The sequence below is a fragment of the Salarias fasciatus genome, chromosome 4 (genome assembly GCF_902148845.1).
Source record: "Salarias fasciatus chromosome 4, fSalaFa1.1, whole genome shotgun sequence".
NCBI classification, from domain to species: domain Eukaryota; kingdom Metazoa; phylum Chordata; class Actinopteri; order Blenniiformes; family Blenniidae; genus Salarias; species Salarias fasciatus.
The window spans coordinates 14,610,723-14,633,342 of record NC_043748.1 but is presented as its reverse complement, the minus strand read 5'-3'; positions in this window follow the sequence as shown (position 1 = coordinate 14,633,342).

The following is a 22,620-nucleotide window of genomic DNA, read 5'->3' as shown; positions in this document are numbered from 1 at the left end:
ATTAAAAAAAAAAAAAAAAAACAGTGAACATGCACTTTTTGAGGTCACTTTGGGAGATTCAACCGTCCACTGATTGTAATTTTAATCACTGCCAGAATGTGAGACCTCTTTGCCAGTGACCCTTAAACCTCTCGGTCGACACCTGTTTGCACATTTGTGTGATTTGAGCGTGTTTTGTCCGCCTGTCTCCAGTTTTGTGTCGTGCATGCTCCGTGTGTCGTCTGTGGACACGGCTGTGCATTTTTCACCGCGCTTTCCCCCCCCCGCCCGTCGTTGTGGCTGCTCCCTGTGAAATCGTCGCCTGCGTCGCGGCGTAGGACGTGTTGTGTCAGTACGCTTTCATCGACTCCCACGCCGCTCTTATGAAGAAGTGCACTTTATCTGATGACACTGGTGATTGTTGTTGCTCGCTTTTCATACATTCAATAATAAATAATTTAAAAAGACGCTGTTGTTTTCTCTTTACCCAACGAATCCCAGCTCGTCCCCGAGAAGACGTGTGTTGATGGAGGGAGTCGGACCTAATGTCCTGCCAGGTCACATCTCACTCAACTGGAGCCCGCTCCTGAAAATTTAAAGATGTTTTTCTCAGCAAATAAAGAAGTAAATGCAAAGGAAGGCCTTCATCCAGTAGAGGTGGCAGTATGTCACCAAGGGCCAACGAGCAAAAGCATGACAGCGAACAACAAGGTGCAGCCATAAGAGAACAACCCACAGCAATCCTACTTGTAGATGTAAAAATAAACACGATGAAGGGAGGAAAGTAGCAGATGAGCGTAACAACAGGTCTGCAGCGGCAGGATAATGGATGAAGACACCGGAGTCATGATCCGAGTATCAAGGAGAACGGTTTGATGTTCGGTACTGGCGCTACTTCCCGCATCATAACAAATGCAGGCAAGTTTAAGAGCTTTCACAGCACAGTCAAGCCGGAGTCACACTGTGTAGAACGGGTCAGTGGTGCACCCGGTGCAGAGGTATCGCCCAACACAAGGAGAAAGCAGAGGTTTCATTGAGGTGTGCATTCAGGGAAAGTTTGCGAAAACCAGAATTAGGGATCCTGACACAAGAGCAGAAGCTCCTTTGCAGATGGTAGAAACAGACTGAGCAGGTCCAATAGCTACTGAGTCTGCTGCTGGATACAGATATGTGCAGTCAATCACTGATGGTTGTTCAAACACACTTTTGTAATACTTTCTGAAAACAAAGAGTGCATGGAATTGAGAAGTTCCTGGCAGACGCAGCACCTTTCAGGAAAGTGAAGTGTAACAGGTCTGAATTTATGTGCGGGGATCTCCAGAGGAAGACTTCAGCACCATATTCCCCTCAACAATACTGCACGGCAGAGAGGGGCTGGGCTGCTCTCTTTGTCATGGACAGGCGTCTGCTATGGGAAGTCAGCTACCCACATGTCTATGGAACTATGCTGTCCAAACAGCAGCCACAGTACGGAACACATGCTTCAATAAGCCAACAGGGAAGATGCCTTACCAAATGAGTTTATTCGGTGAAAAGTGACATTGAGGGGAAAGATGAGTTCAAAGTAAGATTCGTAGGAAGGGGATACTGCCAGAAAATTGGAACTGATTATGATAAAAAACCTTTTTTCCAAACAAAATTTTGATAAGTGTGAGAGCATTGCTCCAAAAAAGAAACTGTTACTCCACCAAATGGAAGGAAAAAAACAGCTAATTATGGATGTGAAGGTTATGAAGAAGGAAAAGATCTGGTGTGTAATCAGAAATTATTAGGTTTAAAACAATCTGATTGAAATTGGAACAGATTTTTTTGTCCATTGGCATGTCCTCTATTGTTGACCTGGCTGTGTCTGACCACTCCTGTGTGTTTTATATCACCACTTTTAACCAGCAGGAGGAACCAGTGAGAAAGGTGAGGAAACACTGCCTCACGCTTATTGAGATTTTCAGAGCACTCCTGCTGATATTTTACCTTCACCGTGTGATTTTATCATTGATGATTTTACCAGCAGACTGAAGTCCTCTCTGGACAAAGTAGCTTCACTTTTAATTAGAACAATTAAAGGACAACCTCAACCCCTGTGGAGAAAAAAAAAAATGAGCAGCTCAATGAACTGAACGGGAACTGCAGAAGTGCTGAGAGGAATTTTAAATTGATAGAACACTATAAGATTTTATGCCAACAACTCAAAATTGAGAATAATGCAGACAAATAGGGATGAACTTGTCATTTCTCTCAACTCATCTCAGACCATAGAAACAGCCCTGTTTCTGTTCTCCACCTTTGAAGACACCAAAGACGTACTTTGTGAGAACTTCGCAGACCATAGAACCAAAATCAAAGACATCAGGTCCAGTCTTTTACCCCAACAGGTTTTATCAGTGAACACAGCTGAACTGTTGTCCATGTCTGAGGAAACAATGGAGCGTTTTGACTAAAATGATATTTCAGTTATTGGCCCTAAAGGCCAGAGAAAGAAAAGGATCAAAACTACAACATACAACTACCACAATCTTACGAATATAGCCAGAGTCCACCCGTTTCTCTCTCAGGCCGGTACGGAGGTGTTAATGCAGCTTTTGTTTAGATTACTGTAATGTACTGCTCTCTGGTCTGGTCTTCTCAAATCTCCAATTATTACAAAATTCAGTCGCACACATGCTTACAAGGACCAGGAGCAGAACAGACTGTTCAGATGTTTAGCATACCTTAATAAACATACCTTTTTAATCAGGCTTTTAATTGACCTATAAAGCTATTCTTATTTTATGCTGTTCTGTTTTTTTTTTCCAATTTTTTTTAAAGATTCCATTAATTTTAGATCATTTATTCTGTTTTATTTTGCATTTTTACTCTTCTAACTGCTAACTTTATTTTACTTATCCTATATTTGACCTTTTATCTGTTTTGTTTTGTAATGTTTTTAACTTGTGTTCAGCACTTTGTGTTGTTTCCGTATGAAAAGTGTCTTACAAATAAGTTTAAACTGATTGATTGATCATAAACAAACTAAATCTTGCAGAGCAGCTTCAGTTGGATCTTGCCTTATCAGCAAAAGGACATCAAAAAAGATTATATCAGCAAATAGACACGTCAACAAAAAATGAGATAAGTTGTTTGATATTGAGAGGGGTCCAGCTGCAGACCTCCACTCTCAGGACCGGAAGTTGATGCGAAGCCTTTCAAAATAAAAGCGAGAATATCGGAATCGTGTATTCGTACTTCCCCATGAGAATACGGTTTATTTCTTGTGGTTTTATTTTTATGTTTGTAATGTAAATATGATTTAAAAGCAAGTAAACTAACAGTCTGGTTGCAGACCTCCACTCTCAGGTCTGCAGCCAGATTGTCGTGACTAAAATGGCACCGTTCTTGGTGAAATTTGTTGACTATGTATAGTGTTACACTGTTACATATTCTTGCTTTTTGAATTAAAATAAAAGTGGTTACAACTTATGAATCAGGAAATAAACTTGGACTGGGAGCCTTTAAGCTGTAGTCAAGGCCACTTAACGCAAGACCAGAGCATCCCAAGACCAAGACTTTAAGGGGCCTAATAAAAGTATGCTGGTGTTTTCTGGCTAAGGAAGGAAAACTAACACTTCTACTTCGTAAGTGCTTAGCCCGCCTACGGGCTTCGCGAGTGGCACACCTCCAATCTCTGTCCAATCCACTGAGACTATACAAAGCTCGATGCACCAATCCCCCGCACGCGATGGCGCAGCGCCACGCCCCACACCGAGGGTACATAACCTCGGATGGCGCTAAGCAAACCCTTCTTCTTTCTCAGCATCTCGATGAGACTGAGAAGCCTCTTCTACGGATCAAGATTCGACTTGAATGGATTCGCCGGCCCGGGACCAGTCGCCATCGGGTGTCGGGCCGTTCTCCTGCCGCTCCTGCGGCATTCCGCTCATCGTACAGGACTGTCACGAGCTCTGCTTCCTCTGCCTTGGCTGGCAGCATCACCGCCAGCGGACCTCCTGCCCGGCCTGCCTCGCGCTGCCGCTCGAAGAGAGCCAGCGGCGAACAGCCTTCATGGGCACAACCTCCTCGGCTCCTGCGAGTGAGGACGACGCCGAGGAGACCACCGCCGCCGCCTACGACTGGGCCGAGATCCCCGGCAGCGTCAGCAGCAGCAGCAGCAGCGTGTCTGTGTCACGGAGTTCGACTCGGTTCGACTCCGCCTCCACCGCATCCCGTCTCCCCCGTGAGTCTGTGGAGCACCTCGCGGGGCTCTTCACTTCAGCCGCCGAGCGCACCGGCCTCGCGCTGCCGCCGCAGCCTCCGGAGCCGGTGCAGCGTGATTTTGCACTCGGGCTGGCAACCCGGTCACGGGCTCGGTCCCGGACTGCGGTCCTATGTCCCGCCGTGCCGTCGTTTCAAGCTCACGTGCAGCGGGACTGGGGTACGCCACTTGCCGCCAAGGGTACGGTGAAGGGCTACCGAGAGTATTCTTGTGTGGAGGGCTGGCCGCCGGTCTCCGGAGTGCCTGCCATTGAGGACTCCGTTCGGCTGTGCCTCCTCCCCCGATCCTCCGCCTGGCCCGGCGGAAAGCCCGTGCTGCCGTCTGAAAGGGACAGGCGCATGGCGAGCTTCCTGGATCGTGGCTACGCTAGCGGCAACCTGACGTTCGCCCTAGCCAATAACATGACCTTCCTCCTGGGCTCTGTGGACAAGATCTGCCACGAGAAGTCCCAGCTTTCCCCCGAAGACATCGTGGAAGTCCAAAATACGGCCGAAGTCCTGATGCGCATGTGCAGAGCCATCGCCGTCAGTGGAGGCCGCGTCATGGCCAACGCACAGCTCGCCATGAGGCACCTGTGGCTTGGTCTGTCTTCTTTATCTGAGCGGGACCAGCGGGGCGTCCTGGGACTCCCCTTGTCCACCTCTTCTCTTTTTGGGCCCGATATACAGGTGATCATCGAGCGCCTGGAGGCAGCAGCACACTGCGGTCAAGCCCGCCCTCATTTCAGAAAGCACGGTCAACCGAGCACTCAATTGACTCTGTGGTGCGCGCATACTCTGTGCATTACGGGAACAGCGTTTTCACAGTGACTTCACAATAAAAGTTGGGTTAAGTTGAATGAGATCTTCCTTTTGATTTGGTTAGCCGAGTTAGTTTTCTTAAGTTTTCACGACCTGGAGTGACAGGCACAGTGAAACTGATATTCTACTGCGACAATACAAAGTATCAAAATAAACACGAACACACACCAAACACGAACAGACGCCCAAAAAAAAAAAAAAAAAAAAAAAAAAAAAAATCCTGTTGGCAACAACCCAGTCGACTTCTCACTGAAAGTAGGCCCCCCCAGGGTGCAATTCACCAAGTGTCATCCAGATCTGATGTGTATTTTCAAAGTAAGAGCCCTCTGAAAAAGCGCATTTTTGACTCATCCAGCCAAATTCAAAGTTGCATTGCTCCAAAACGCCCTGTTGCCGAGCAACCATTCCACTTCTGACTGATAGTACGCCCCCCCAGGGTCCCAGTCACCAAGTGTCATCCAGATCTGATGTGTATTTTCAAAGTAAGAGCCCTCTGAAAAAGCGCATTTTTGACTCATCCAACCAAATTGAAAGTTGCATTGCTCCAAAACGCCCTGTTGCCGAGCAACAGTTCCACTTCTCACTGATAGTCGGCCCCCCCAGAGTCCCAGTCACCGAGTGTCATCCAGATCTGATTTCTAGTTTCAAAATAAGAGCCCTCTGAAAACTCACATTTTTGACTCGTCCTACCAAATTCAAAGTTGCATTGCTCCAAAACGCCCTGTTGCCGAGCAACCATTCCACTTCTGACTGATAGTGGGCCCCCCCAGGGTCCCAGTCACCGAGTGTCATCCAGATCTGATTTGTAGTTTCAAAAAAAGAGCCCACTGATAAAGCGCATTTTTGACTCATCGAGCCAAATTCAAAGTTGCATTGCTCCAAAACGCCCTGTTGCCGAGCAACCATTCCACTTCTGACTGATAGTAGGCCCCCCCAGGGTCCCAGTCACCAAGTGTCATCCAGATCTGATGTGTATTTTCAAAGTAAGAGCCCTCTGAAATAGCGCATTTTTGACTCATCCTACCAAATTCAAAGTTGCATTTCTCCAAAACGCCCTGTTGCCGAGCAACAGTTCCACTTCTCACTGATAGTGGGCCCCCCCAGAGTCCCAGTCACCGAGTGTCATCCAGATCTGATTTCTAGTTTCAAAATAAGAGCCCTCTGAAAACTCACATTTTTGACTCGTCCTACCAAATTCAAAGTTGCATTGCTCCAAAACGCCCTGTTGCCGAGCAACCATTCCACTTCTGACTGATAGTCGGCCCCCCCCAGGGTCCCATTCACTAAGTGTCATCCAGATCTGATGTGTATTTTCAAAGTAAGAGCCCTCTGAAAAACGCATTTTTGACTCATCCAGCCAAATTCAAAGTTGCATTGCTCCAAAACGCCCTGTTGCCGAGCAACAGTTCCACTTCTCACTGATAGTCGGCCCCCCCAGGGTCCCATTCACCGAGTGTCATCCAGATCTGATTTCTAGTTTCAAAATAAGAGCCCTCTGAAAACCTCACATTTTTGACTCGTCCTACCAAATTCAAAGTTGCATTGCTCCAAAACGCCCTGTTGCCGAGCAACCATTCCACTTCTCACTGATAGTGGGCCCCCCAGGGTCCCATTCACCGAGTGTCATCCAGATCTGATTTATAGTTTCAAAATAAGAGCCCTCTGAAAAAGCGAATTTTTGACTCATCCAGCCAAATTCAAAGTTGCATTGCTCCAAAACGCCCTGTTGCCGAGCAACCATTCCACTTCTGACTGATAGAAGGCCCCCCCAGGGTCCCATTCACCAAGTGTCATCCAGATCTGATTTGTATTTTCAAAGTAAGAGTCCTCTGAAAACTGACATTTTTGACTCATCCAACCAAATTCAAAGTTGCATTGCTCCAAAATTCCCTGTTGCCGAGCAACCATTCCACTTCTGACTGATAGTAGGCCCCCCCAGGGTCCCATTCACCAAGTGTCATCCAGATCTGATGTGTATTTTCAAAGTAAGAGCCCTCTGAAAAAGCGCATTTTTGACTCGTCCAGCCAAATTCAAAGTTGCATTGCTCCAAAACGCCCTGTTGCCGAGCAACCATTCCACTTCTGACTGATAGTCGGCCCCCCCAGGGTCCCATTCACCAAGTGTCATCCAGATATGATGTGTATTTTCAAAGTAAGAGCCCTCTGAATAAGCGCATTTTTGACTCATCGAGCCAAATTCAAAGTTGCATTGCTCCAAAACGCCCTGTTGCCGAGCAACCATTCCACTTCTGACTGATAGTCGGCCCCCCCAGGGTCCCATTCACCAAGTCTCATCCAGATCTGATGTGTATTTTCAAAGTAAGAGCCCTCTGAAATAGCGCATTTTTGACTCATCCAACCAAATTCAAAGTTGCATTTCTCCAAAACGCCCTGTTGCCGAGCAACAGTTCCACTTCTCACTGATAGTGGGCCCCCCCAGAGTCCCAGTCACCGAGTGTCATCCAGATCTGATTTCTAGTTTCAAAATAAGAGCCCTCTGAAAACTCACATTTTTGACTCGTCCTACCAAATTCAAAGTTGCATTGCTCCAAAACGCCCTGTTGCCGAGCAACCATTCCACTTCTGACTGATAGTCGGCCCCCCCCAGGGTCCCATTCACTAAGTGTCATCCAGATCTGATGTGTATTTTCAAAGTAAGAGCCCTCTGAAAAACGCATTTTTGACTCATCCAGCCAAATTCAAAGTTGCATTGCTCCAAAACGCCCTGTTGCCGAGCAACAGTTCCACTTCTCACTGATAGTCGGCCCCCCCAGGGTCCCATTCACCGAGTGTCATCCAGATCTGATTTCTAGTTTCAAAATAAGAGCCCTCTGAAAACTCACATTTTTGACTCGTCCTACCAAATTCAAAGTTGCATTGCTCCAAAACGCCCTGTTGCCGAGCAACCATTCCACTTCTCACTGATAGTGGGCCCCCCCCAGGGTCCCATTCACCGAGTGTCATCCAGATCTGATTTATAGTTTCAAAATAAGAGCCCTCTGAAAAAGCGCATTTTTGACTCATCCAGCCAAATTCAAAGTTGCATTGCTCCAAAACGCCCTGTTGCCGAGCAACAGTTCCACTTCTCACTGATAGTCGGCCCCCCCAGGGTCCCATTCACCGAGTGTCATCCAGATCTGATTTCTAGTTTCAAAATAAGAGCCCTCTGAAAACTCACATTTTTGACTCGTCCTACCAAATTCAAAGTTGCATTGCTCCAAAACGCCCTGTTGCCGAGCAACCATTCCACTTCTCACTGATAGTGGGCCCCCCCAGGGTCCCATTCACCGAGTGTCATCCAGATCTGATTTATAGTTTCAAAATAAGAGCCCTCTGAAAAAGCGCATTTTTGACTCATCCAGCCAAATTCAAAGTTGCATTGCTCCAAAACGCCCTGTTGCCGAGCAACAGTTCCACTTCTCACTGATAGTCGGCCCCCCCAGGGTCCCATTCACCGAGTGTCATCCAGATCTGATTTCTAGTTTCAAAATAAGAGCCCTCTGAAAACTCACATTTTTGACTCGTCCTACCAAATTCAAAGTTGCATTGCTCCAAAACGCCCTGTTGCCGAGCAACCATTCCACTTCTCACTGATAGTGGGCCCCCCCAGGGTCCCATTCACCGAGTGTCATCCAGATCTGATTTATAGTTTCAAAATAAGAGCCCTCTGAAAAAGCACATTTTTGACTCATCCAGCCAAATTCAAAGTTGCATTGCTCCAAAACGCCCTGTTGCCGAGCAACAGTTCCACTTCTCACTGATAGTCGCCCCCCCCAGGGTCCCATTCACCGAGTGTCATCCAGATCTGATTTCTAGTTTCAAAATAAGAGCCCTCTGAAAACTCACATTTTTGACTCGTCCTACCAAATTCAAAGTTGCATTGCTCCAAAACGCCCTGTTGCCGAGCAACCATTCCACGTCTCACTGATAGTCGGCCCCCCCAGGGTCCCAGTCACCAAGTGTCATCCTGATCTGATTTATAGTTTCAAAATAAGAGCCCTCTGAAAAAGCGCATTTTTGACTCATCCAGCCAAATTCAAAGTTGCATTGCTCCAAAACGCCCTGTTGCCGAGCAACCATTCCACTTCTGACTGATAGTCGGCCCCCCCCAGGGTCCCATTCACCAAGTGTCATCCAGATCTGATGTGTATTTTCAAAGTAAGAGCCCTCTGAAAAGCGCATTTTTGACTCATCCAGCCAAATTCAAAGTTGCATTGCTCCAAAACTCCCTGTTGCCGAGCAACCATTCCACTTCTGACTGATAGTCGGCCCCCCCAAGGTCCCATTCACCAAGTGTCATCCAGATCTGATTTGTAGTTTCAAAATAAGAGCCCTCTGAAAAAGCGCATTTTTGACTCATCGAGCCAAATTCAAAGTGAGATTGCTCCAAAACGCCCTGTTGCCGAGCAACCATTCCACTTCTGACTGATAGTAGGCCCCCCCAGGGTCCCATTCACCAAGTGTCATCCAGATCTGATGTGTATTTTCAAAGTAAGAGCCCTCTGAAAAAGCGCATTTTTGACTCATCCAGCCAAATTCAAAGTTGCATTGCTCCAAAACGCCCTGTTGCCGAGCAACCATTCCACTTCTGACTGATAGTCGGCCCCCCCAGGGTCCCATTCACCAAGTGTCATCCAGATCTGATGTGTATTTTCAAAGTAAGAGCCCTCTGAAAAAGCACATTTTTGACTCATCCAGCAAAATTCAAAGTTGCATTGCTCCAAAACGCCCTGTTGCCGAGATACCATTCCACTTCTGACTGATAGTGGGCCCCCCCAGGGTCCCAGTCACCAAGTGTCATCCAGATCTGATTTGTAGTTTCAAAATAAGAGCCCTCTGAAATAGCGCATTTTTGACTCATCCAGCCAAATTCAAAGTTGCATTGCTCCAAAACGCCCTGTTGCCGAGCAACCATTCCACTTCTGACTGATAGTCGGCCCCCCCAGGGTCCCATTCACCAAGTGTCATCCAGATCTGATGTGTATTTTCAAAGTAAGAGCCCTCTGAATAAGCGCATTTTTGACTCATCGAGCCAAATTCAAAGTTGCATTGCTCCAAAACGCCCTGTTGCCGAGCAACCATTCCACTTCTTACTGATAGTCGGCCCCCCCAGGGTCCCAGTCACCAAGTGTCATCCAGATCTGATTTGTAGTTTCAAAATAAGAGCCCTCTGAAAAAGCGCATTTTTGACTCATCGAGCCAAATTCAAAGTTGCATTGCTCCAAAACGCCCTGTTGCCGAGCAACCATTCCACTTCTGACTGATAGTAGGCCCCCCCAGGGTCCCATTCACCAAGTGTCATCCAGATCTGATGTGTATTTTCAAAGTAAGAGCCCTCTGAAAAAGCGCATTTTTGACTCATCCAGCCAAATTCAAAGTTGCATTGCTCCAAAACGCCCTGTTGCCGAGCAACCATTCCACTTCTGACTGATAGTCGCCCCCCCCCAGGGTCCCATTCACCAAGTGTCATTCTGATCTGATTTATAGTTTCAAAATAAGAGCCCTCTGAAAAAGCGAATTTTTGACTCATCCAGCCAAATTCAAAGTTGCATTGCTCCAAAACGCCCTGTTGCCGAGCAACCATTCCACTTCTGACTGATAGGAGGCCCCCCCAGGGTCCCATTCACCAAGTGTCATCCAGATCTGATTTGTATTTTCAAAGTAAGAGTCCTCTGAAAACTGACATTTTTGACTCATCCAACCAAATTCAAAGTTGCATTGCTCCAAAATTCCCTGTTGCCGAGCAACCATTCCACTTCTCACTGATAGTAGGCCCCCCCAGGGTCCCATTCACCAAGTGTCATCCAGATCTGATGTGTATTGTCAAAGTAAGAGCCCTCTGAAATAGCGCATTTTTGACTCATCCAACCAAATTCAAAGTGAGATTGCTCCAAAATGCACTGTTGCCAAGCCACCATTCTGACTGATAGTAGGCCCCGGGGGCTGCTGCGTGTGATTTTGCCTGCCGCTGCAAGGCATGATGGGACGCGGGACTGGGTTTTGGGCCATTTCTTGCCGGTTTGCGTATTCTGTGTATTTTATTTGTGTTTCATTTATTATGCATGTGTTTTGTTCATTGTTGTTCTCTGCTGTTGCCGTGTTTTCCTTCATTTTGTGTTCCTTTTTGTGTGCACCGTGGCTCAGGGGGACCTTTGGGGGAGGGATGCGGCCTTCGCGCCGCTGGGGAGGGCCTGTTGCTTGTGAACCTAAAGGTCAAACTCAGTCTCCTTCGTTGTCTCCGCCGCTCGAAATCGCCACATTGGTGTCAGAAGTTGGATGGAGCCACGGCAAGCTTCAGATAGAAGACGCCCGGAGAACGCAGGAAGGATCGCCGCGCAGTGGGGGACTCCGAGCCGGCCCGACGGGTCCAGCGATCGGCCGAAGCACCGTCCAGAAGCGGCGAGGATGGCTGAGGACGGTGGCGATCGCGTGGATGCGGGAGCTCGCCCACCCACCGCTCCAGCGAGAGCCGCCGTCAAGCTGCCGAAGTATGATGGCGCCGGCTCACTGGAGCTCTTCATCAAGCAGACACGAGTCGCCGCAACGCACAACAGCTGGAGTGGCCAAGACACCGCCGCGCATCGAGCCCTGGCCTTGGAAGGCAAGGCCCAGCAAGTTCTCTTCGACTTCGTGCCCGGACAAGAGCGGATCCTGGCCGCATTAATCACCGCACTCGAGCGGCGCTTCGGGCGGCGCACCATAGAGGCTGCTGAAAGGGAAAAGCTGAATAACCGCCGCCGTCGCCAAGGAGAAAACCTGGGCTCCTTCACCACTGACGTCCAGTTATTCGCACGGCAGGGCTTCCCCACCTTCCCCGTAAGCGTGCTGGAGTAACTGGAGTAACTCCTCCATGCATTCCAGCAAGGACTCCCGCCCCAGGCGGCTGCATCAGCATGTGCAGCTCGCTACACCACAGACCCTGGAGAAGGCCCTCTGGGAAGCAGAACTAACCGAGACAATCTCCTCCACACCACGGGTCGGCGCCAAATCACCGCTGCCCCGTGTTCAACTGGCTAATGCCGCCAAAGAAGACGCCCTTCTCCTTGAAGGCGGTGGCGGTTATTCAGCTTTTCCCTTTCAGCGGCCTCTATGGTGCGCCGCCCGAAGCGCCGCTCGAGTGCGGTGATTAATGCGGCCAGGATCCGCTCTTGTCCGGGCACGAAGTCGAAGAGAACTTGCTGGGCCTTGCCTTCCAAGGCCAGGGCTCGATGCGCGGCGGTGTCTTGGCCACTCCAGCTGTTGTGCGTTGCGGCGACTCGTGTCTGCTTGATGAAGAGCTCCAGTGAGCCGGCGCCATCATACTTCGGCAGCTTGACGGCGGCTCTCGCTGGAGCGGTGGGTGGGCGAGCTCCCGCATCCACGCGATCGCCACCGTCCTCAGCCATCCTCGCCGCTTCTGGACGGTGCTTCGGCCGATCGCTGGACCCGTCGGGCCGGCTCGGAGTCCCCCACTGCGCGGCGATCCTTCCTGCGTTCTCCGGGCGTCTTCTATCTGAAGCTTGCCGTGGCTCCATCCAACTTCTGACACCAATGTGGCGATTTCGAGCGGCGGAGACAACGAAGGAGACTGAGTTTGACCTTTAGGTTCACAAGCAACAGGCCCTCCCCAGCGGCGCGAAGGCCGCATCCCTCCCCCAAAGGTCCCCCTGAGCCACGGTGCACACAAAAAGGAACACAAAATGAAGGAAAACACGGCAACAGCAGAGAACAACAATGAACAAAACACATGCATAATAAATGAAACACAAATAAACCACACAGAATACGCAAACCGGCAAGAAATGGCCCAAAACCCAGTCCCGCGTCCCATCATGCCTTGCAGCGGCAGGCAAAATCATACGCAGCAGCCCCCGGGGCCTACTATCAGTCAGAATGGTGGCTTGGCAACAGTGCATTTTGGAGCAATCTCACTTTGAATTTGGTTGGATGAGTCAAAAATGCGCTTTTTCAGAGGGCTCTTACTTTGACAATACACATCAGATCTGGATGACACTTGGTGAATGGGACCCTGGGGGGGCCTACTATCAGTGAGAAGTGGAATGGTTGCTCGGCAACAGGGAATTTTGGAGCAATGCAACTTTGAATTTGGTTGGATGAGTCAAAAATGTCAGTTTTCAGAGGACTCTTACTTTGAAAATACAAATCAGATCTGGATGACACTTGGTGAATGGGACCCTGGGGGGGCCTCCTATCAGTCAGAAGTGGAATGGTTGCTCGGCAACAGGGCGTTTTGGAGCAATGCAACTTTGAATTTGGCTGGATGAGTCAAAAATTCGCTTTTTCAGAGGGCTCTTATTTTGAAACTATAAATCAGATCAGAATGACACTTGGTGAATGGGACCCTGGGGGGGGCGACTATCAGTCAGAAGTGGAATGGTTGCTCGACAACAGGGCGTTTTGGAGCAATGCAACTTTGAATTTGGCTGGATGAGTCAAAAATGTGAGTTTTCAGAGGGCTCTTATTTTGAAAATACACATCAGATCTGGATGACACTTGGTGAATGGGACCCTGGGGGGGCCGACTATCAGTCAGAAGTGGAACTGTTGCTCGGCAACAGGGCGTTTTGGAGCAATGCAACTTTGAATTTGGCTGGATGAGTCAAAAATGCGCTTTTTCAGAGGGCTCTTACTTTGAAAATACACATCAGATCTGGATGACACTTGGTGACTGGGACCCTGGGGGGGCCTACTATCAGTCAGAAGTGGAATGGTTGCTCGGCAACAGGGCGTTTTGGAGCAATGCAACTTTGAATTTGGATGGATGAGTCAAAAATGCGCTTTTCAGAGGGCTCTTACTTTGAAAATACACATCAGATCTGGATGACACTTGGTGACTGGGACCTTGGAGGGGCCGACTATCAGTCAGAAGTGGAATGGTTGCTCGGCAACAGGGAGTTTTGGAGCAATGCGACTTTGAATTTGGCTGGATGAGTCAAAAATGCGCTTTTTCAGAGGGCTCTTACTTTGAAAATACACATCAGATCTGGATGACACTTGGTGAATGGGACACTGGGGGGGCCGACTATCAGTCAGAAGTGGAATGGTTGCTCGGCAACAGGGCGTTTTGGAGCAATGCAACTTTGAATTTGGCTCGATGAGTCAAAAATGCGCTTTTTCAGAGGGCTCTTACTTTGAAAATACAAATCAGATCTGGATGACACTTGGTGAATGGGACCCTGGGGGGGCCTACTATCAGTCAGAAGTGGAATGGTTGCTCGGCAACAGGGCGTTTTGGAGCAATGCAACTTTGAATTTGGCTCGATGAGTCAAAAATGCGCTTTTTCAGGGGGATCTTATTTTGAAACTACAAATCAGATCTGGATGACACTTGGTGACTGGGACCCTGGAGGGGCCGACTATCAGTCAGAAGTGGAATGGTTGCTCGGCAACAGGGCGTTTTGGAGCAATGCAACTTTGAATTTGGCTCGATGAGTCAAAAATGCGCTTATTCAGAGGGCTCTTACTTTGAAAATACACATCAGATCTGGATGACACTTGGTGAATGGGACCCTGGGGGGGCGTACTATCAGTCAGAAGTGGAATGGTTGCTCGGCAACAGGGCGTTTTGGAGCAATGCAACTTTGAATTTGGCTGGATGAGTCAAAAATGCGCTTTTTCAGAGGGCTCTTATTTTGAAACTACACATCAGATCTGGATGACACTTGGTGAATGGGACCTTGGGGGGGCCGACGATCAGTCAGAAGTGGAATGGTTGCTCGGCAACAGGGAGTTTTGGAGCAATGCAACTTTGAATTTGGCTGGATGAGTCAAAAATGCGCTTTTCAGAGGGCTCTTACTTTGAAAATACACATCAGATCTGGATGACACTTGGTGAATGGGACCCTGGGGGGGCCGACTATCAGTCAGAAGTGGAATGGTTGCTCGGCAACAGGGCGTTTTGGAGCAATGCAACTTTGAATTTGGCTGGATGAGTCAAAAATGCGCTTTTTCAGAGGGCTCTTATTTTGAAACTATAAATCAGATCAGGATGACACTTGGAGACTGGGACCCTGGGGGGGCCGACTATCAGTGAGAAGTGGAATGGTTGCTCGGCAACTGGGAGTTTTGGAGCAATGCAACTTTGAATTTGGCTGGATGAGTCAAAACTGTGCTTTTTCAGAGGGCTCTTACTTTGAAAATACACATCAGATCTGGATGACACTTGGTGAATGGGACCCTGGGGGGGCGTACTATCAGTCAGAAGTGGAATGGTTGCTCGGCAACAGGGCGTTTTGGAGCAATGCAACTTTGAATTTGGCTGGATGAGTCAAAAATGCGCTTTTTCAGAGGGCTCTTATTTTGAAACTACACATCAGATCTGGATGACACTTGGTGAATGGGACCTTGGGGGGGCCGACTATCAGTGAGAAGTGGAATGGTTGCTCGGCAACAGGGCGTTTTGGAGCAATGCAACTTTGAATTTGGTAGGACGAGTCAACAATGTGAGTTTTCAGAGGGCTCTTATTTTGAAACTACAAATCAGATCTGGATGACACTCGGTGACTGGGACCCTGGGGGGGCCGACTATCAGTGAGAAGTGGAATGGTTGCTCGGCAACAGGGCGTTTTGGAGCAATGCAACTTTGAATTTGGTTGGATGAGTCAAAATGTGAGATTTCAGAGGGCTCTTATTTTGAAACTACAAATCAGATCTGGATGACACTCGGTGACTGGGACCCTGGGGGGGCCGACTATCAGTCAGAAGTGGAATGGTTGCTCGGCAACAGGGCGTTTTGGAGCAATGCAACTTTGAATTTTGCTGGATGAGTCAAAAATGCGCTTTTTCAGAGGGCTCTTACTTTGAAAATACACATCAGATCTGGATGACACTTGGTGAATGGGACCCTGGGGGGGCGTACTATCAGTCAGAAGTGGAATGGTTTCTCGGCAACAGGGCGTTTTGGAGCAATGCAACTTTGAATTTGGCTGGATGAGTCAAAAATGTGAGTTTTCAGAGGGCTCTTATTTTGAAACTACAAATCAGATCTGGATGACACTCAGTGACTGGGACCCTGTTGGGGGCGACTATCAGTGAGAAGTGGAATGGTTGCTCGGCAACAGGGCGTTTTGGAGCAATGCAACTTTGAATTTTGCTGGATGAGTCAAAAATGTGAGTTTTCAGAGGGCTCTTATTTTGAAACTACAAATCAGATCTGGATGACACTCGGTGACTGGGACCCTGGGGGGGCCGACTATCAGTGAGAAGTGGAATGGTTGCTCGGCAACAGGGCGTTTTGGAGCAATGCAACTTTGAATTTGGTTGGATGAGTCAAAATGTGAGATTTCAGAGGGCTCTTATTTTGAAACTACAAATCAGATCTGGATGACACTCGGTGACTGGGACCCTGGGGGGCCGTCTATCAGTGAGAAGTGGAATGGTATCTCGGCAACAGGGCGTTTTGGAGCAATGCATCTTTGAATTCGTTTGGATGAGTCAAAATGTCAGTTTTCAGAGGGCTCTTATTTTGAAACCACACATCAGATCTGGATGACAATCGGTGAATGGGACCCTGCGGGGGCGGGGGGGGGGGGGGTTCTATCAGACAGAAGTGGAGTGGGTTGTTGGTAACAGGGTATTTGTTATTGGCGTCTGTTGGTGTTTGGTGTGTGTTGGTGTTTGATTTGATAGATTTAGTTCTGACATTGTCGCAGAAGATTATCTATTTTATGCTACGTTCACACCGAAAGCGTCGCGGGCGTCGTGAGCGTCGCTTTTCTATGCAAAGTCGATGGTGGACGAGCGTCGTGGAGCGGCGGGCGGCGGGGCGGCGCATCAGGAGCGTCATGAGCGTCGCTTTTCCAGCGTTTCGAGCGTCGACGCCCACGACGCTCGTCCCCGGCGTCAGGAGCGTCGTGAGCGTCGCTTTTTGAGAGTTGGGAAAACTGAACTTTCGACGCGCTGCCGCTGAGCGTCAACCAATCAGAGACGATCCCTCCGGTGCTACGTCACTACGAGTGATCCGAGCACCGATGCGGGCCAGCCAGTGTTGCTAACTTGACGACTTTCTCGCTAAATCTGGCGACTTTCCAAAGCCTCTTGGCGACGTTTTTTTGTCAAAAGCAACTAGCGACAAATATAGCAACCTTCTCTGGTGCTCTGGAGACGTGACAGGACGTGTCGTTTCTGTCGTCAATGAGCAGCGGGTGCTGCGTGAGCCCCTCCCCCGTCCCAAAGCGCTCACAAGCGGTCAGTCTCAGCAGCGCTCCCCGCTGCAGTCAGAGCAGAGAGGAGCAGACCAGCCAATAGCGACTTTTCCGACGACGACGCGGTCTAGCTTTATTTAACAAATAAAGCCAAGCCGCTCTCCTGATGCGATCCGCCATAGCTGGAAACAGAAATCAGCCTCCTGCGCGCCAATTAACTGACGTGCATCAAGAGCGTCGCGAGCGTCGCGAGCTTTGTGACCACCCGGTGTCAAGCGTCGTGTTTAAAGCGTCACAAGCGTCAGCGTCGAGGCGTCCCAAGCGTCGACGACGCCCGGGACGCGTTCGGTGTGAATGCAGCATTACTGTGCCTGTCAGTCCAGGTCGTGAAAACTTATGCTGCATTCACACCGGACGCGTCGCAAGCGTCGTGAGCGGCGCTTTTCTATGCAAAGTCTATGGTGGACGAGCGTCGTGGAGCGGCGGGCGGCGGGGCGGCGCATCAGGACCGTCATGAGCGTCGCTTTTCCAGCGTTTCGAGCGTCGACGCCCACGACGCTCATCCCCGGCGTCAGGAGCGTCGTGAGCGTCGCTTTTTGAGAGTTGGGAAAACTGAACTTTCGACGCGCTGCCGCTGAGCGTCAACCAATCAGAGACGATCCCTCCGGTACTACGTCACTACGAGTGATCCGAGCACCGATGCGGGCCGGCCGGTGTTGCTAACTTGATGACTTTCTCGCTAAATCTGGCGACTTTCCAAAGCCTCTTGGCGACGTTTTTTTGTCAAAAGCAACTAGCGACAAATCTAGCAACCTTCTCTGGTGCTCTGGAGACGTGACAGGACGTCTCGTTGCTGTCGTCCATGAGCAGCGGGTGCTGCGTGAGCCCCTCCCCCGTCCCAAAGCGCTCACAAGCGGTCAGTCTCAGCAGCGCTCCCCGCTGCAGTCAGAGCAGAGAGGAGCAGAGCAGCCAATAGCGACTTTTCCGACAACGACGCGGCCTAGCTTTATTTAACAAATAAAGCCAAGCCGCTCTCCTGATGCGATCCGCCATAGCTGGAAACAGAAATCAGCCTCCAGCGCGCCAATTAACTGACGTGCATCAAGAGCGTCGCGAGCGTCGCGAGCTTTGTGACCACCCGGTGTCAAGCGTCGTGTTTTAAGCGTCACAAGCGTCAGCTTCGAGGCGTCCCGAGCGTCGACGACGCCCGCGACGCGTCCGGTGTGAATGCCCCATTAAAGAGCGTAACTTGGTTAACCAAATCAAAAGTAAGATCACATTCAACTTAACCCAGCTTTTATTGTGAAGTCACTGTGAAAACGCTGTTCCCGTAATGCACAAAGTATGCGCGCACCACAGAATCAATTGAGTGCTAGGTTGACCGTGCTTTCTGAAATGAGGGCGGGCTTGACCGCAGTAGCAGCACGAGGCTCGCAGCAGCTCACCCCGCACCTCCAGCCCCGCCGTGAGCCGCCGCCGCAGCGCCGCCGCTCCGCGGACCAGCGGCTTCCCGCTCATTGGAGCACCTCGGCACCTGGACAGACCGGACCGTCTTTCCGCCGATCCTCCCGGGGCGCCGATCAGCCCAGACGGTCCCGCGCTCCCGAGACACGGAGCGCCCCGTCCGCTCGACCCGCACCTGCCAGCAAACATGCAAATAAAGGCCGTCAGGCCCGTTACATCTTCCAAAGAGCAGCAGTCCCTCCTCTCCCCCGTGTTAGCATGATCGAAAAGTGCAAAACCCGGCTGGGCCCTTCTCCCTCCCTCCTCCCGCTCCGCGATAAGGCGGCTGAGGATGGTGAGCGGAATGCGCACGGAACCGCCTCTTCACCGGCGCTTTCTTCGCGCTCTGGCCGCAATGCGGCTGCGGACGCGGGGCATAGCAGCGCGCTGGAGCCGCTAGCTTTCCCGCTGTGTGCGTCACGCAAGCGGTGCGCTGCTGATGTCTTTTCAGCGCCCCGCAAACGCTTCAGGCTGCACTCTCCACCGGCTTCGGCTCGAGTGAGCATTTCGAAACGTCAGAGCGACGGCTCCGGCCCGGCCCGGATCCCCGCCGTGGGGTATCCCGGCCCCGGCCGCACCCATAGCGCTCTCAGCAGCGTCTGTCCGCCGACCTCCGCTCGTGTTAGCATGACGAGGCGTCAGAGCGGCGGTGCCGTTACGCCCCGGGCTGCCGACGTGCAGCGCCCCAGCCCCGGCGCCACTCATGCCGCTCCCAGCGGAGTTTCTCCGCCGAGTGGCGGACTCACGCCGGCCCGGGTGTCCGCCGTAAAGCGCCCCGATCCCGGCCTTATTGGTGTTGTTCCCGGCAGCGCTCCCTCGGCTTCCCCCTGTGTTGTCACAGCGGAGCCTCGGAGCAGCGGAGCTCTGCCGTCCCGGGCTCCCGCTATTGAGCGTCCCGGCTCCGGCTTCAGCATCACGGCCAGCGATCTGGAAGGCTCCGACATCAGCACCGAGGACAGCGACCCGGAAAACTCCGGGATCGCGCTGCCTCTGCTCGGGTTGTCCCCAGCAAAGCGCCGGTCCGCGGCCGCCTGGCGGCCGCCCGCTCTCATTCAGGGGACGCCTGCTCCACAGCCCTTTCGCCGGGGGCCCCCCGTCTCCCGAGGCCGGGAGGACGGGTGGGCCGTCCCCGCTGGCCGTGGTACAGCCACTCACGCTCCGGTTTCACACGTGGCGTGTTATGTTGGGACCGCTTTCTCCCTGGCTGTCCAGGACGCTGAGAAACGGTTATGCCCTGCAGTTCGCCTGTCGTCCGCCTCTCTTCAACGGCATCCTTCGTACGCGGCTCGCATGCCCTGCGGGGACGGCCGCTCTCGAGGCAGAAGTAGCCTCACTCCTCCGCCGGGGTGCAGTCACGGAGCTGACCGCGACAGAGGCGCACTCGGGTTTTTATTCCCCCTACTTCTTGGTCCCCAAGAAAAGCGGGGGTGTAAGACCCATTCTGGACCTGAGGGTCCTCAACACTCACATAGCCACCAGGAGGTTCCGCATGCTGACGGTCAAACACCTCCTGGAGAGCATTCGACCTGGGGACTGGATGACTTCGATCGACCTGACGGACGCCTACTTCCACATCCCCATTCTCAGAAGGCACAGAGCCTTCCTCCGCTTTGCCGTGGGGACCAGGTATTTTCAATACAACCGGCTCCCCTTCGGCTACTCTCTCGCCCCTCGCACCTTTACCAAGTGTGTCGAAGCAGCGTTGGAGCCCCTCCGTCGTCGTGTTCTGAGGATCCTCACTTAAATCGACGACTGGCTCATACTGGCGTCCTCTCATCAGGAGGCTGTGCTGCACACGACCCAGGTCCTGCACCACATCGAGCTCCTGGGGTTCACGGTGAACTGACACAAGAGCGCACTCACCCCAGCTCAGAGCATGGCTTATCTGGGGTTGGAGCTGGACTCGCTCTCTATGACTGCCCGCCTCTCCGAGGAGAGACGGACCTCCCTTCTCTCGACCCTGAGGTCTGCAGTGACCACACCCCTGGTCGGGGTTCGTTTGATCAGGACCGTCCTGGGTTTAATGGCCGCGGCCCACCCAGTGGTCCGGCTGGGCCTTCTACACATGCGCAGGCTGCAACGGTGGTTTGCACGCCTCCGCTGCGTGGGAAAGTGGGACGGATGCAAACGGTTCCCGATCCCGCCCCAAGCACGCCAGGATCTCCTTTATTGGATGGATCCTGCTCTCCTAATGCAAGGAGTTCCCCTGGGCTGCGTGTCGCATCACGTCGAAGTGTTCACCGATGCGTCTCTCGCGGGATGGGGAGGCACCCTAGACCACCACGCGGTGGGCGGTGCTTGGGATTTGACTCCCACTCACATCAATGTGCTGGAAATGACGGCGGTGCAGAGGGTCCTGCTCCATTTCCAAGCCAGGCTGAAGGACAGCCATGTGCTCATCAGGACGGACAACACTACGGTGGTCGCGTACCTGAACAGGCAGGGGGGGACCCGGTCTCCCCCTCTTCATCGCATAGCGGCGGAGATCCTCCGGTGGGCGGACCGGCACCTCGCGTCTCTCAGGGCGCGTCACGTGCCCGGAGTCCTCAACGTCGGTGCAGACAGAATGTCCCGGGGAGGCCCACTCCACGACGAGTGGGGCCTGTCCCCGTGGGTCGCAGCCCGACTCTGGCGCAGGTTCGGATGCCCAGTGGCAGACCTTTTCGCCAGTGCAGAGAACGCACAGTGCCCACTCTGGTTCTCGCTCAGGTTGTCAGACGCCCCCCCTCTAGGGGTAGATGCCTTCGCACACAGGAGCTGGCCGTCGGGCATCCTGTACGCGTTCCCTCCAGTCCACCTCTTGACCCCGCTGCTGCGCAGGGTGAGGTTGCACAATCTTCACGTGATCAGGGTGCCTCCGGACACCCCGAGTGCGCGGTGGTTCCCGGACCTGGTTCAGTTGGCAGTCGGGGACCCGTGGCCGATTCCCGACGGGCCCGACGCACTGCAGCAGGCAGGAGGCGCCCTTCGGTCCCGCCCCTTCCTGGGCGGGAGGCTCCTGGCTTGGAGGCTGAGCGGGTGAGGCTGGTGGAACTAGACCTCCCCCCAGCGGTGGTGTCCACCATCCAGAGTGCCAGGGCCCCCTCTACTGTCAAGGCCTACAGGTCTCGGTGGAAGCTCTTCACATCATGGTGCTCGGAGAGGGGCTTGGACCCGGTCTCCTGCACCGTTGGTGGAGTTTTGGAGTTCCTCCAGGCCCTGCTGGACAGCGGTCGCGCTGCATCCACCCTGGCGGTGTTTGCATCGGCCATCACAGCGGGCCACGGCGGTTTCGGCCGCTTTTCTGCACGCAGCCACCCGCTTGTGAAGCGGTTTCTGCGCGGGACGTGTCGGTTGCGACCGCCCCCCAGGCATGTGGTCTCTCCATGGGACCTCCATGTGGTGTTGGAGGGCCTTAAGGGACCTCCTTTCGAGCCTTTGGAGCAGGCGGAGGACCGCTTTCTCTCCTTTAAGGCCGCCATCTTGTTGGCGCTAGCATCCGCCAAGAGAGTTGGGGATCTCTGCGCATTGTCAGTCCACCCATCCTGCATGGTGTTCAGCCACGATGGGGGACTCGTGCACCTCTGGCCTAACCCGGCCTTTCATCCCAAGGTGATCACTTCGGACTTCCAGTCGCGAGTGATCCGGGTCAGGACGTTTGACTCCATGCCTGGTTCGTCTGGGGACGACCCACGCCTGCGGTCACTGTGCCCGGTCAGGGCTCTGCGTCTTTATGTCCAGCGCACAGCTGGCTTTCGCACCACGGACCAGCTGTTTGTGAGGTTTGGAGCCCGGGGGCGTGGTTCCCCGCTGACCTCTCAGCGTCTCGCCCACTGGGTGGGGGGCGCTATTGCAGCTGCCTACGAGGCACAGAATCTCTCGCCACCAGCAGTGATTCGTGCTCATTCCACACGACGTGTGGCTGCCTCTGCGGCCCTGTGCAGAGGGGTCACGGTGAGTGACATCT